We start from the raw sequence: 12,194 nt of genomic DNA on the forward strand, positions 1-12,194 counted from the left end.
CTATTCAGATATTTTCCTATCTGTAAAACAGAGTTCTAGGAACACTCATTCCAGCCAATGTGCAATGTGCCCTAACTTCAGCTTCATCTAAATTTCTGATGAAAACCACTCAGTTCTGACATCAACAAGCAAATAAGAATCATTTTTTTAAGCACTGTCTCTAAGCAGGCAGTCCCTATGGTGCATCAGGTTAGGCAACCACTTGGGAAGCCCACGTCCCACAGGAGAGAGCATGGGATTGTGTTCCACCTCAGCTTCAGATCCAGCTTCCAACTGATGTGCACGTGGGAGGCCGTGGGTGATGGCTCAGGTGCTTGGGTCCATGCCACCCACATAGTAGATTTAGATGGTCTGGCCCAGCCCCGGCTCTTGTAGGCATTTGTGGAATGAACCAGTGAGTGAAAGAAAGATATCTCTTTCTTTTAAAAAAAAAACATTTATTTATTTGAAAGACAGAGTTACAAATAGAGAGATCTTCCATCTGCTGGTTCTCTCCTGAGATGGTCACAAAGGTTCATCTAGGCCATGCAAAGCCAGGAGCCAAGAACTTCATCCAGCTCTTCCATGTGAGTGGCAGGGGCACAAACACTTAGGCCGTCCTCTGCTGCTTTTTTTAGGCCCTTAGCAGGGAGCTGGATTGGAAGTGGAAAAGCTGGGACACGGAATGCCACCTATATGGGAAGCTGCCTTGGCTGGTGGCCACTTTACCCTCGAAGCCACAACGCTGGCCCTGCTCCTTCTCTTGTCTCCTTTTCACTCACTGTTGCTTTGCCTTTCATATAAAAATAAATAAATAAGTAAACATTATAAAGAAAATACTGTCTCCAGTGACTTTTCTGTAACTACATAGGTAAATACTTTGTCTCTTTTAGCAATTCTAAACATAATGGTTATAAAAATGTTGGCAGAAATAAACTATTAAGCTATGTTTTTATTATGAATATAATTGGGAAGTGATAAGGTGATATTGAGTAATTCCATCTTATTGATGTTTGAGGTAATTCAATAATTTTTAATAGTTTTTATTATTCTTATATGTGCTAAGTGTTGAGATTTAAACATGGAGGATCCTTGCCTGCCTTCAAGATTTACAAGGTAATCTGGGAAAAATATGTGTACAGAAAATTGCAATATGGACGAGATAGGAAGTTCTTTAGCTTGTTGAATGTAGAGTCTGTGTATTTAATTGACATATTCTCCTCTCAAATGCAATTCACTGCTTTCCACTCAGAGATACTAGATCAAAGCCATTTATATTTTCCATTTTTAAAAGGAGCCAAACAGAGGCTGGTATCATGGCTTGGAAGGATAAGCTTATGCCTGCAATGCCAACGTCACTTATGGGGTCTGATTCAAGTCCCAGCTGCTCCACTTCCAATCCAGCTCTCTGCTAATGGCCTGGGAAAACCTTGGAAGATGACCTAAGTGCTTGGGCCCCTCCACCCACATAAAAGACCTGGAAGGAGCTGCTGGCTCCTAGCTTTGGATCAGCTCATCTCCAGCTGTTGTGGCAATTTGGAGGGTAAACCAGCAGATGAAAGATCTCTCTGTGTGTCTGTCCCTCTTTCCGTAACTCTGCCTCTCAAATAAATAAATAAATCTTTAAAAAATAAATATATCATCTTGCCCCAGTCAGAATGGCTATTACTTTCAAATCAAAAAATAACAACTGCTGATAAGGATATAGAGAAAAAAGTACCCTAATGTACTGTTGGTAGGAAAGTAAACTAGTGCAGCTATTATAGAAGACAATATAGAGATTCCTCCTGGATCTGAAAATAGATCTACAATATAACCCAGACATTCTTCTGGAAATTTACCCAGAGGAAATTAAATCAGTATATGAAAGAGTTGTCCGTATCTCTGTGTTTATGGCAGTCTGGCTCACAATAGCTAAAATATCAACTGATGACTTGACAAAGAAATTTTGGTTTGTATGGTGATGAGATACTACTGAGTCATAAAAAAGAATGAAATCTTGTCTTTCACAACAAAATTTGGCAATAGGAAATTATTATGCTTAGTGAAATAAGCCTGTCCAAAAAGATCATGTTTTCTCTGATTTACAGTAACTAATATATAGCATATAAAATGTAATGTATATGATTGAAATTGTCATTTTGAGATTCGATTATTACTTATAGCCCCTGTCTATCCTCTTGAGGAACAGTGGGTTTTTTACTTACTACTAGTTGAATTCTTTATTTAGTGGCATATTAAGTCTGTGATCACAAAGTAAATTGAAAGCGTATCATTGTAAAAATTAAAAGAAAAATAGAAAGGAAATGGAGGACAAGGGTGAGGGAGACAGGGAGGATAGGGTGGAGAGTGACAGTAAGTTCCTCAAACTGTATATATGAAGCACATGAAACCTGCTCCCTTTATATATATAAAAATAGTAATTTGCAGAATAAGTACTACCCCCATATCTTAAAAAACCCCTATAATTATGTCTTTAAAGAAAGCTTGTATGTTTAAGTTGTGTGTTTAATATCATGTTTATCAGAAATACCATTTTTAACGAAGCATCCCAGGCTGTTACTGTTAAGGATGGAGTACAATTAGGCATCATGAATTTTTCAAGATGTGTATGTAACTGTATTCTATATTGATATATTTCTTCTTCTTTCTCACAATTCAGTATTTAACCAGTATTTCTTTTTTTAAAAAAAATTTTAGTTATCTATTTGAGAGGTAGAGTTACAGACAGAGGGAGAGACAGAAAGGTATTCCTTTCATTGGTTCACTCCCCAAATGGCTGCAACAGCCGCGCCGCACTGATCTGAAGCCAGGAGCCAGCTTTTTCTAGGTCTCTACTTGCATGCAGGGGCCCAAGCACTTTGGCCACTTTTCACTGCTTTCCCAGGCCACAGCAGAGAACTGGATTGGAAGAGGTGCAGCCAGGACTAGAGCCGGTGCCCATAACGGATGCCGGTGCCAGAGGCAGAGCATTAACCTACTGTGCCATGGTGCGGGCCCTTAAACAGTATTTCTTCCTATCCACTTCTAATCCATATTGGAAGACTTCATATTCTGTATAGCAGAGGAATTCATTCTGTATCACAAGAGTCCTTAAATTTTTGAGTAGATTTTAAACACTTCACACACCACAAGTCCCTTGGAAAGAGCTGATTTTAGCCATGATAAGCAATCAACTTTTTGGACTAAGGAATAGCTTAACATCTGGATTCCTTAACATCAGGGTTCCTTAACATCTGCATTATACCTTGTTTTCTGCTAGTGCATGTTTTAGCAAGATCACACCTGTCTAAGCTTAGTAAAATGAAATCATGACATTGTTAACTTTAATCTTCAGGAGTAGTTCCATCCTTCATTTTTAGGGATTTGGATTCTAATCTACTTGTTTAAAAATAATGAACAAAGAAACAACTTTTTTATAGTAGAATGCTGCGTTTTAGGAATTTAAAATAATATTACATTTAATTTTTTGAAAAATATGTAAAGAAGGGCATTGTCAGAATGTTGAACCAGAAATTGGCTGATGTGTCGAGTCACTAAATGGAAAGTCTCTCACTGTCTCCTTCAGAAAAATGAACTTCACGAAAATGTTTAAAAAGTAGTCTATCTAAAACCGCTGAAACTCCCCTCTCCCGTCCTTGTGTTGGGTGGCTTAAAAAGGGTGTGAACGAGATCATGACTTCAGTGAGTTTCTGCTAAAATTTTTGTGGTTATATATTCATTCGGTCTCTTTAACTCTCATTGATCCTGAAGACCATCAAGTATTTTGCAAATTGGGGAAGGAGAGACCCATGACAGTTCTTCTCAAGCTTACTGCCTGCTAGTAACAGACTAGCAGGGTGCACAAAGGAAAAGTCCAGAGACCCATTCCTGCTCCCATTGTAATTCCTGGTGACATAGTCCGAGTAAGATCCCGAAGCAGGACTCAGTCCCAAAGTTAGGGGACAAGTGTGTGAGCAGATACAGGTTTGGGCACTGGGTGAGCTTCCTGTGGACAGGCTTACTTGCTTGCCTCTGAATACTTGCCTTCCCAGAAGCCAGCTTTGAGTATTTCCATTTCTCCTTTGGATTTTCAGAGGCGAAAAGTCACATGAATGCCCCTTTTCCTCACTGAAGAACACTTTGCTGAGGCTACAAAATTTCCTCTATCATGGCCGGTGCTGTGGTGTAGAGTATAAAGCCGCAGCCTGCAGTGCCAGCATCCTATATGGGCACCAGATCAAGTCCCAGCTGCTCCACTTCTGATCCAGCTCTCTGCTATGACCCGGGGAAGCAGAGGAAGACAGCCAAGGTCCTTGAACCCCTGCACCCACACATAAGACTTGGAAGAAGCCCCAGGATCCTAGCTTCAGATGAGCGCAGCACCAGCTCTTGTGGCCAATTGGGAAGTGAACTGTCAGGTGGAAGGCCCCACCCCCACCCCCACCCCCCGCCTCTCTTCTCTGTAACTCTGACTTTCAAATAAATAAATAAATAAAATCCTTTTTTAAAAAAGTTCCTCTATCAGGCAACTGAAGATTTGGAACTTATCCAACACGATTCAAGGAACTTACAAATGTGATCACTCCAGTGCAGAGAGCTCACCGAACTCTTCCCCAGAGGGAGAACTTTTCTTTGCAAAGGCTGATGCTTTCATTGATTCTTTGCAGTCCTAGGACGGTGGGTGCAGGAGTGGGTCGCTGGGCTTGTCCTTTGTGTGCCCGGGTACTCTGATACTGTGTTCATCTGCTGGTTCCCGATGCCTCATGCTAGGAAATATAAAGGGTGCAAGTCACAGCCTCCAGGCTATGAGTCTTCCTCTAATGAGAACCCTGCATTGGACTGGGATCCCTGGCATCCCACATTACTCCAGTCAGGCTCCTTTCTTAGGAGTTACACGTTTTTACTGATCCTGCCCTGTTTCTCACATGGGTTTTATGTTTCTGCCCAGGCATCAATGCTGTCCCTACTGCCTCCATGGTTAGAGTGCCAAGAAACCATGTGGAAGGCAGTGCATCCCACTACATCAGCCCTATGCCTCCCATCTCCACTGAGGGATACCATCTATCTGAGAAGAATCCTGGAGCCTGCTTACCTGAGCAGCAGTGGCCAGCGGACAGGATGAGCCCTCAGAAGGGGATTGTATCTGGAGAGCTATCCTGAGGCTGCACTGTGAACACTCGTGACCACAGACCCACAGGTAAAGGACAAACGGGGAACCCTCTGAAATGAATCTCACTCTGAGTTTACTGCTCTCCTCCCTGGGTGGGCTTTTTTCCCTTCATTCTCCATCTAGTGCCTGGCTCACAGAGTGCATATGAAATGAAAGAGCTGCATGCATACTTGGTCCTAAGGACATCCTTTAATTCTCCCTGCCCTAGGGCCTCAGTGCTCTGCAGGAATTGGGAAAATCAGGGACCCCCCCTCTGTGTTCCTACAGCATATTCTCTCTGCACCCCAACCTGTTTGCAGCCCGCTGTCTTAAAATTTTCTAGAATCCCGGGCACAGACATTCACAGGTACTGACTTCTAGCAGCCAGGTGTTGCTACTGAGAGGCACCTATGTCTGGTGTACAAAGGCCAGTCATAGCAAGTGGACACATGTAGCCAGGCAGGCAGTGCTGGATGCAACTCAATTCCAAGAGGAAGACAGTTGTAAATCAGAAAAAGACTGAGCCCAAGCAAAATGTTACAAGTGACATAGCCTGTCATTAGCCTCCCTTCTACTTTTCTGAATCTGTTTCTGTCCTTGGAGGTGCTCCTTGTTCATCTTAACCCGCCTGCAGACTGATAGACCCGTGCTGGATATCTGACACGAGTATCAGCCACTAAATGTATATAATGAGTTGAAGTTGTGTACTCAAATTTTTTTTTAAAGATTTATTCATTTACTTGAAAGGCAGAGTTACAGAGAGGCAAAGGCAGTGGCAGAGAGAGAGAGAGAGAGAATTAAAGAGGAAGAATAAGAGAGAGAAAAGTCTTCTATCCACTGTTTCACTCCCCTAATGGCCACAACGGCCAAAGGTGAGCCAGTCCAAAGCCAGGAGAAGTTTTAATTGCCAGTTGTTGAAGCTGTGGTTTTTATGTTCCAAATGTCAGTAATAATGTATACCTTGTATGGTTATTTGATCATTAAGTGAAATAATTTATAAATGTCTGGCATAGTAAGGGTTGTTCAGTAACTCAAATTATGTTACTCTCTGTTCATTGCATTCTATTTATGAATTTAAAAATTTAAAATTTTAAAGTTTTCCAAGTGTTTTCAAATACATGGAAGCCTTTCAAAATGTTAAGAAAATGCATATTATGAAAACGTATGCATGGACTTAAAAAGGTTTTGTACCGGAATAAACTTAGCTTTCATTTATATTTTTATTTAAAATTGTATTTATTTGTTATTTGAGAGGCAGAGAGATGTAGTGAAAGAGTCACACAGACCTTCCATCTACTGGTTTACTCCCCAAATGCCCATAATTACTGGGACTGAGCCAGAGGTAATGCCAGGATCCAAGTCTACCTTCTGGGTGGCAGAACCCAATTATTTGAGTTATCAGTGATGCTTCCCCTTCTACCTTTCTTTGGGTTGCCTTGGAATTCATCCGTCTCACTCACCTGCATGGCCATGTGCTGTATGTAATTCTAATTGGGAACCGCTTAGGCTCAGGTTTCTCCAAAGCTGCGCTTCCACACTCTCGTGCCAGCCTGGTGAGGGGAAACGGCCCAGACAGACATGACTGAGCAGAATCACAGAGGTGTTGGAGCTGACCCTACAGAAGGGCGAGGTCCAGGTTAAGAGCAATCTAGTGTTTATTTGTCTAAGGCCTCTTGGGATTTTTTAGTTGTCTGTATTAGGTTTGTTATTTTTGAAGAGTGAGAATTGTTATGTGTGTCATGCATTTTGCATGTTATTTGCTGTGTCTATGTGATAAATCCCCTAAATAATTCTGTTTCTCTCTGGTGTATGGACAAGTGAATGCTCACATAAATAAATTAATCTGGACACTTAAATGTGTTCATGAGTTACATGACTTTAATCTATGTTAGACCTGTTGTCTTAGATTCGTTGGTAAAGGTATAGGCATTGTACTGTGGGCAAAGCCATAGTTTGCAATGCCTGAATCCCATAGAGTGGCAGTTGAGGTCCTAGGAACTCTGTACTTCTAATGCAGATTCCTGCTAATGGGCCTGGGAAGGCAGTGGGTATGTCCCAAGTAGTTGGGTGCCAACCAACTAGGAGATCCAGATGGAGTTTCTGGCTCCTGGCTTCTGTGTGGCTCAGCCCTGACTTGCTTGTTCTCCCTCCATCTCTCCTCCTCCCCTCTTGATCTTTCTGCCTTTCAGATAGTGTTTTAGCAGTAAAAACCAAGTGAAAATATTTTTAAAATCAGTGACTTGTGTTTGTGCCAGGGTTTGCTAGCCAAGCAAATGTTACTTTTTTGGGGTAGATATTTAAATTAATAAAGGAATAATGTTGACCTAAAACCAAACAATGCAGGCATGGTACAGTGTTCAGTGCTTCATATGTTTGAATGTCAGGTCTAGTATTGGCACCCATGTGCAATGCCAGTGTCATAGATGGTGGCTTTAGCTGCTAAGCCACAATCCCTGCTCCTGGGATCCTGTGTTAACCACATGTTTTAAACCTCTGATATCTTTGACAGAGTTTGTCTGTTTGTTTTTTAGATTCATAAATATTAATTAAGTCTTTTGCTTTTGAGGTTCCCAGTTGGATCCCTGGAGCTCTCTAAGGATATAAGTCTCATCTCAGAGAGACAATAAGTATTTCTGCTATTTGGACTGTATGGAATACATTGTTGGGATATGAAATGATGCCAAGATTTAAGTTATATGTATGTGGGCGTGTTACTGTTATAAGCCTTGTAGAGGTTACAAAAAAGTTACAATATTCTCATGGTCCTGGTGTCTTAAATGGAAAAGGACACAGACGTCTATCAATAATCTTTGAGTCTGCCACTTAGATTATAGGTCCAGAGGCTTAAAAAATGATGCAAGTTTTGAAAAGCCTTTGGTATTTTCCAAAATATATAGAGTGAGCTTGAGACAGTCTCCTTGTGAATGGCTGAGTTGTTACACTTGTAACCATGGCTATTTTAAATCTTTTGTCATCCACAGCTCTAATTCTTCTCTGGAAATATTTGCAATCAGGTTCATGGAGAAGACTCGTGGATACAGGTTTCTGATGGCCTTGACATTAGCGGACTAAATAAGAATTTCCAGAACTCTGACCAAAAAACCAGCGAGCTCATAAAACTGCTGATGGACATCAAACAAGACAAGAATTAGTTCCATGAAATTTGTAGATTGAAATTTTTTGATTTTTTTCTAAACTAGCATTGGTTCTTAAATGTTACCTCTTCTAGGCTTATGAAGACTTTTGTCCTGAGATTTCTATAGTTTACAATGTTTTAGTATAGTTGTATAAATAAAGATAAAAACGTTTACGTTTTTCCTACTTAATTTTTCCAAAGTTTCAAACTTTTATGAATATTTTATTTTTCATGCCGGTGTGATTGTTTGCCTCATTTCAGTAAGTATCTTTTATCTTCCTATTAGGATGGTATTGGAAATATTATCATATCTAAAAATTCATCACAGAAATGTCTGGCCTCATGGGATTCCAGTCTTGCAGTGAGTAAATGGAAGTTGTCACTTCTTCGTGGGCCCTGAAACTTCAAAATGTTTTGTACTACAGTTGTAAAAGTGAAAAAAAATTAAATTCACCTTGGTTAGGCTTGCTAACTTTGAGAGTTTTCCAAATCTGAGGTTGCCAACTGTTCTTACTGTACTTCATGCAGAAAATCAGCTAACAAACTGTAATATGTCTGCACTTAGACTGCAACTCTGTTGATTGTTATAAGGCATAACTTCAATCTGTTATGGTCTCACTACTTGTATTATATATACCTTTTAGAAAATAAATGTGTGTGGGCACAGGTATTTCTAGGAGTACACTGAGTGGCTGCCTGCCCCCCCCCCCCCCCCCAGGGCTGCCATGCTGGTCACAGTGCTTAGTCATGGCTCCATCTCATGCTGCTAAGCAGGCTTTCTCCTGTCGCTGGCTGCCAAGACACAGCCCCAAGCTCAATGCCTAGTCTTCCTGGAGCACCCCAGAGTCTGACTAGAAAGCAAGCTGTGAGCCACACTTGCCTGAGTAGGTTCTTTCTGTCTTCTTTGTGATGATTTCCAATTTCTCCATGATAAGGCTGTTTCCTGGTATCTAGAAGGGAGCCTTTAATTGCTCTCACGTGACTCAGTGTTACACCACTACTAACTCCCCAGGGTTGTGGTAAGCTCCTTGAATTTAATTCCCTATATCCATTCATTTTTTATCAACATTTTAGTATATGTACCATGTTACCTTTCTCTGAAGGGAGGAGGGAACTTCCACTTTGACTATGGCCTTGTCTAAATAAGATCAGAGTTGGCGAACTCAAGAGGCTTCCATAGCCTTGGCAGCTGATGACAAGAGCCTCGGGTGATTACTGGTGTCATAAATAAGAGTGTCAATTGTTAAAATCAGCAACATGAGTCACTGTGCATTTACTTCCCATGTAGGATCTCTGTCCTTAATGTGTTGTACTATGTGAATTAATGGTATAACTAGTACTCAAACAGTACTTTATACTTTGTGTTTCTGTGTGGGTACAAACTGTTGAAATCTTTTCTTAGTATATACTAAATTGATCTTCTGTATAGAAAGAAAATGAATCTTGATGAAGAATGGGATGGGAGAGGGAATGGGACATGGGATGGTTGCAGGTGGGAGGGAGGTTATTGGGGGGGGGACCCACTATAATCCAAAAGTTGTACTTTGGAAATTTATATTTATTAAATAAAAATTGAAAAAGTTAAAAAAAATAGACTTCTGTAAGCAGCAAAAAAATATGTGCCATGTAAATTTATGTATATGTGTATTTAGTTACATGGCATTATATGCCACACTGCATCTGAAATTATACATGAAGTGGGGTTTATAAAAGATGCCTGATAATTTTTCAAGCTAAAGGTTGCTTTCTCATAGAACACTTTTCAACTCTATGAGTATCTTAGTATTCTGAAGATAGAAACACTGATCTGAGTGATTTGTGGGTTCTTTTGAGTTTGGCCTCTGAGCCATAATCATGTGAGTCATCATAGATCTAAGTCAGGCCACCTTACATCATCTGTGATGAGTATGCTGTTATGCAGTGTGTTCCTGGGTTGCTGAAAATTGTGTTTTGTCTGCTCCCTAGACTCAATCGACTCCCCTCCAGTTTGGGATCTTGGCAGCAGTCCCGTAGCTCTGGGCTTCCCCAGCTCCTCTTCCTGAGCCCCTGGCACAGAAATGGCCATCTTCAACAGGGCAAATAGTCAATGTAGCAAGTAAAGTTCCATGAGATGATGATGGAGAATTTCTAATGGAAACAGCACTCGTTTGTCAAAAGACGGATTAGCGGCACTTAGAGATGTCTGCCGGTGTGCCCCAAGATATTTAGCTCTGATCATTGTACCTTTTGTGCCAACTTCCTTGTCATTCTTCTTCCTGCAGTTTTTCTACTGCTCTTTTAGGGCTCCATTGCATGGTAGTCTCTCTATTCTTGAAAATGCACTTTGTAGGCAGCTTAATACCCTTGTGTGTGTTTTCTCTGCCCAGATATTGATTTTTATTACTGAATAATGCCGTGAAGTCAGGCTGAGCAAGTCCAGCCAGAGTTCCCAGATGACGAGTTTTCCTCTGTGCTCTGAGCTCTGCATTTGTGGGCATCTTCATTTAATCCATATTACTTCTTTGTCTCACACTGCTGTGGAGATCCTCTTCCTCTTGGATCCTTCTTCTTTGGTGCATCTTCCTCACCTGAAGAGGCCTGACCCTGACATGTTTGCATCCTGACTCTCCCTGAAGACGCTGACTGGGTGATCTGAAGCTCCGGTGAGAGTCTCTTCTTTGACCTGAATTCTCTCATTCATGATTTCTTTCACCTTAGTTGGGGGGCTGAGGAGAAAACCTAGGAATGTGGAGACTTCAAACTGATTTCTGCTTCTTCCTCTAAGAGGGGATGACAGTTGCAGGGGTCTTCATGAGGAAATTGCCCAGAGAAAGGCAAATCCCTGAGCAAGGAAGTCAGAGGAGGAAGCCTAAAAGCAAACACAGGGCCTAAAAACCCACCCTGGGGCCGCAGGGATCTTCTTTGTGTCTCAGGTCAAGTGGGGCACCCTGAAGTGGAAAACAGCCAGCCCTCATGTAAGACCACCACATACTACGGTTTGCCTCGCTCCAGCTGACTCACTCTTGTTGTCGCTGAGTTTGTGGGAGTCTCCATCCCAGCCTACTATGTTTCATAGTGAGTCTTTTTCTTTCAATGAGGGTCTCTTGGGACAGTGTCTAGGATGGGATTTTTGGCTATTGTTCCCTGATGTTTTAGCAGGCACACACATGACTGTCATGTGTGTGTTCTTTTGCTCTATGCCTGGAAAAGATGGGGAGCCTTTCCTGCTGTGTGGAATGTTATCTAATCATCAGACACTCTAGTGGTTAATATTGCCTCATCTCTCTTTCAGTGCAAGGGGGTTACCCTCCAGGAGGGTAATGGGATGTCTCTGGTTTCATTTGTGGCACGCATGGAGATGTCATTCCACCTCAGGTTGCCTTTCTTTTTTTTTTTATTTTTGACAGGCAGAGTGGACAGTGAGAGAGAGACAGAGAGAAAGGTCTTCCTTTTTGCCGTTGGTTCACCCTCCAATGGCCGCCACGGCCAGCGCACCGCGCTGATCCGATGGCAGGAGCCAGGTGCTTCTCCTGGTCTCCCATGGGGTGCAGAGCCCAAACACTTGGGCCATCCTCCACTGCACTCCCTGGCCACAGCAGAGAGCTGGCCTGGAAGAGGGGCAACCGGGACAGGATCGGTGCCCCGGCTGGGACTAGAACCCGGTGTGCCGGCGCCGCAAGGCGGAGGATTAGTCTGTTGAGCCACGGCGCCGGCCTCAGGTTGCCTTTCTAAGGCTGAGATTGGATTGCTTCTCCTCTGACCCAGAACTGGGTATGAGTGGGATGAGCGGCCAGCGTTACAGTAAGTTACTCCTATTGCCCTTATTTTGTCACGGACAATACTTACTGACTCCTTTTTCCATAGGCTGTGGGATATGGTGTGAAGACAACAGAGTCCCTGTTCTCAGGAAAACTGTCTCCTGTCTTAGGAAACTGATGTTCTACAGATAGTCACGTGAGTTCATTATGT

Source organism: Lepus europaeus, chromosome 14 (genome assembly GCF_033115175.1).
Source record: "Lepus europaeus isolate LE1 chromosome 14, mLepTim1.pri, whole genome shotgun sequence".
NCBI lineage: Eukaryota > Metazoa > Chordata > Mammalia > Lagomorpha > Leporidae > Lepus > Lepus europaeus.